Source organism: Brienomyrus brachyistius, chromosome 13 (assembly GCF_023856365.1).
Source record: "Brienomyrus brachyistius isolate T26 chromosome 13, BBRACH_0.4, whole genome shotgun sequence".
Taxonomy (NCBI): domain Eukaryota; kingdom Metazoa; phylum Chordata; class Actinopteri; order Osteoglossiformes; family Mormyridae; genus Brienomyrus; species Brienomyrus brachyistius.
The window spans coordinates 2422591-2427186 of NC_064545.1; positions in this window are offsets into that span (position 1 = coordinate 2422591).

Sequence of the window (4596 nt, forward strand, 5' to 3'; positions counted from 1 at the left end):
TGGCCCCGGGTACGAGGCATTCACGCGCACTGCCACACAGGAATAAACCCCTGGGTCCACTGGCTACGAAGTTCATGAAACTTTGTGCGGAGTGTTTCTGTTACCACAGCGGGTTTTTAAACAGGCACAAACAGTGCCTTTCACAGCATGTTTAGTCGGCAGGACAGGGGACCCATGTGACAGTGTCAGCTGGGGAGGTTTCAGCGAGAGCTGCTGATTTCGCTTTTAGGATGCAGTTTTTTCTTCTTCTTCTTTTTTTTTTTTACAAAGAGAGCCAAGAATTCATACTGTACCCATGGGCCTGTCACATTATTCCTTTTGCTTTCTGCCATTCTCTCTCCGTTTTCCCGAATATCTCTCACTTTCTCTCCCTCATTCGTTCTATCCCCCCTTTCGCTCTCGTGTGTTCATCTTTATGCATCTCCTCGCTCATCAGATGCTGGTGATGAAGCGGTTCATAAGCGGACAGGCCTGATTTTCCCTGAGTGGGAGCCCTGCGTGAGCTTGCTGAGAAGGGCACTTAAACACAGATGCTCCTGGTCCACGAGCTCTCAGATCCACCCCCCCTCGACCACTCCCCGATTACTGCAGATTAGGGAGAAGGCGACAATTCAGTACAGACACCCACACACCCTTTCTATTTTCATCCTGACACTTTACCATCTCACAAGGTGGTATTAGTGTCCGATGCCCTTGAATACCACAAGAAGCATGCAAAAAACACACTAGTGGGAGTTTTACTTACACAAAATGATGAAAAATGATTGGTTCAGAGAGATAACCAATTAGATCTTGGTTAGATGTCAGAGCCACCAATGAGATGTCATACCTCCTGTAGAGGACTGCATCCTCTACAATCTGGTTATCTCTCTGAACCAATCATTTTTCGTTCTGCCCTCAGAACATTTTTGTGTAAGTAAAACTCCCATGAGCGAAAAACACCAAGAATGTATTTACATCCATCCATTCATATTCCGTAGCTACTTATCCAGATCTGAAGGGAGCCTGGAGACTGTCCCACAAGGTTGAGAAACATCCAGGTTTCCAGTCCTTTGTAGGGTACATAAATACAGAGGTGAAAAGTTCAGGTCCAGAAAGTACAAATCTAGACCAAGATTTTGTTTGAACCAACCAGTTGAGTATAAAGAGTCACATTCATGGAATCCTCAACTGGTTTCTCGAAACGAAAACTTGGTCTGGATTCATACTTTCTGGTCCTGAACTTTCTACCTCTGCATAAATACACACACACACACACATGTAGGGTATACGTATCCTAATGGGGCCCGCTCATTCACTTCTATGGGAAAAATGCTAACGCTAACTATGACAACCTTAACCCCCACCCTGCCCTAACCATGACCATAAGTAACCAAGCAAAATACAAGAGTTTTTGCATTTTTAACTTTTTCATAGCAGCCACCGATTTTTATAAAATAGAGTTTTCCCTTATGGGGACCAGGAGACCGGTCCCCATAAGGGACAAAAATGGATATTTATCACGTTATGGGGACATTGTGTCCTCATAAGGATAGGTATACCCGCTCGTACACACACACACACACACACACACACACACACACACACACACGCACACAAACACTAAAGGTAATTTAGAGACACCAGTTTGCCAAACTACATGTCCAGGGACTGCAGAAGGAAATCAAAGCAGCCAGAGAATAGACAAGCTCCACAGACACAGAGTCTGGGCCAAGAATCAAGCTCACAACCCTGGAGGTGTGGGACCAGAGTGCTGCTCAAAGAGGCACTGAGCTTCTCTCCAGCTCTATGTATTTCACATATTTATTTTGGGTGCTCAGAAATAAATCCATTAATAATAGATTACAGTTTATCCATTTTTATATGCCCTCAGGCCATTCAGATGCAGCACGTCCGGGGAAAGGAGAGCAGCTCCAGAGACTTCAGTTGGTCTTTCACAGGTCCCAGACTGGACGCCTTTCATCAAGCAAGATCCACCAACAGCCAAGCAGCATTTAAATCCATCTTCTGATTCTGTATAACTTTTTACTTTATACTTCTTAAATACCATTTATTATATGTAACCCCCAATATAACCCTTGATATAACCTCCGATATCACAGTCCGTGTACTCAGTAAATATGTCTGTTTAAAATACTTTATTTCACAATTTTTAATTTATTATGCCTGCTAATTTGTACAAAATAATCAAGCATACACTAACTGGAACTGCATAAAAAAACACTGGTTTTTAAAATTCCTAGTTTCGATTCCTTTTGACTTGTCTGCAGTAAAATGTGTGACAGAGAATCCATCCCTACCATATTGCCTACAGGAATATACAGTACCACTGATGTCATATTAAACCCAGAGAACGTCTTCAACATATCGAACATGAGCACACTGGTCACGTTCAAGTAGAAGAATTTCTTCCGTGATGCAGGAAATTCCACGACACATGAAGCATCTGGGCAGGCTATTCCTGTTTGGGTTTTACAATGTGCTCTTGCTCCTCAAAATCCCAGCAACACATACGGATCACCGGTGGAGGCAATGAAGGAGCCAGCTATTATCAATTAATCTTTGCTTTTCTCCCCTCCTGGACTGACTTGTGCCATATGGCTGCTGTCAGCTTTGGCTTTTAATTTACTGGTATCTGCTGTAAAAGTAGCCCCGTGGTTTATCCGAAATTCTGATTTAATCAGAGTGAGAAACAGTGGTGGAGAGCCACATTACACATACGATTTATGACATGATTCCGGCTAATGCACCATGTACTTAATTTATTCATGCCAGAAATATAAATACCAAAGTTCACTTAGCAGTTTGCATCATGTGTGCCTGGTATACTCAATAATGATGCAATGATAAACCAGATAGAGGACAGACTGCCTCACAAGAGGCTCTGAGTCAAATACAGATAAAGGACAGAGATACTTCACCAGACACACTAAGACAAATACAGGTGGAATCCAGCATTGCCTCACCAGTGATACTGAGAAAAATACAGATAGAGGACAGCACTGCCTCAGCACTGACAATAAGACAGATACAGATAAAGTACAGAGCTGCCTCACTAAAGACTCAGATACAAATACAGATAGAGGACAGTACTGCCTCAGCAGCGACACCAAAGCAAATACAGATAGAGGACAGTACTGCCTCAGCAGCGACACCAAAGCAAATACAGATAGAGGACAGTACTGCCTAACTAAAGACTTTGAGACAAATACAGATAGATGACAGCACTGCCTCATGAAAGACTGATACAAATACAGAGGGAGGACAGGGCTACCTCACCAGAGACACCAAGACAAATATAGATAGAGGACAATACGTGTTTCATGAAGCACTGTGGGAAAATGTTTCTGTTTAAGATAAGCAATAATTGCATTTTAAACGGCGTTGTTTAAACAAATAGACAGTACTGAAATTATGATACAGAATTGGCAGACATATTCCATTGATGTTCTGGGATGACGAACGAGGCCGTTTTCTTAAGCTCTGACAGCATAAAGGTTGTCGTGGAGCTGCGGACACCAGGGGACTTGCATGACAGTGTGCTTGAGGTCAGAGGGTGTGTGAGTGTGTGATGTTGGGAGGAAGGGAGGGAGGCAGGCAGAGCAGGACAGGGCAGAACGAATGAAGGGCAGAAGGGGCAGGGTGACAGAGAAGGTGTGAGGATATATGTGTGCATGCAGAACTTGGGAGGGGGCCCGGGCTTTGATTAATGGAGTACGTTCTGGTGGCTTGCTTGGGGTTCCCTCCCTGCTGACTCTTTAATCAAAAGCGTCATTCATCACCACAGTCTGGGACAAGGGATTCCGCTGCACCTCCTTGTGAGCAAACACGCACGCACACTTGCAAACGTTTACATACACGTGGGCGCGGACACACGTATACGCGTGTGAGATCTCCCACTGAAAACCCATTAAATCTCATGCAGATACTCACTGCCGTCCCCGTGTCGAATCATTAAAACGCTTCGATAACACCTACTCTGTGGGTTGATTTCGCTTTGTCTTTCAAAACCCTCCTGCCAGTAACTCTGCACGCAGCACTGGGGCGCAGTGGCCAATTTTCCCCCTTTTAAGAGATTCCTGGAAATGCGAGTGGTCAGTGAGATAACTACTGTATTAATTAGCCAATGTGTGACATGCTTTATGTGGTTGATTCATGGGATACATGAGCACAACACCTGTGTGCTGTGCGTGGTTTTGTTACTTGTGAGGAGAGTGTGTAACAGCGAGGTGATACACACTGCTGCATTAAGGACCCCCCCACCTGAAAAATGCCCCCCTACCTGGAAGCTGCTGCCTGGTAGAGAGATGCCCCCTAGCAGGAAGATAAAATACCCCCTACATGAGAGATGCCCACCCTAGCACACAGATGTTCCCTAACAGGAAGATAAGATACCCCCTACCTGAGAGATGCCCACCCTAGCACAGAGATGCCCCCTAGCAGGAAGATAAGATACCCCCTACCTGAGAGATGCCCACCCTAGCACAGAGATGCCCCCTAGCAGGAAGATAAGATACCCCCTACCTGGGAGATGCCCCCCCCCCAGCACAGAGATGCCCCCTAGCAGGAAGATAAGATACCCCCTACCTGGGAGAT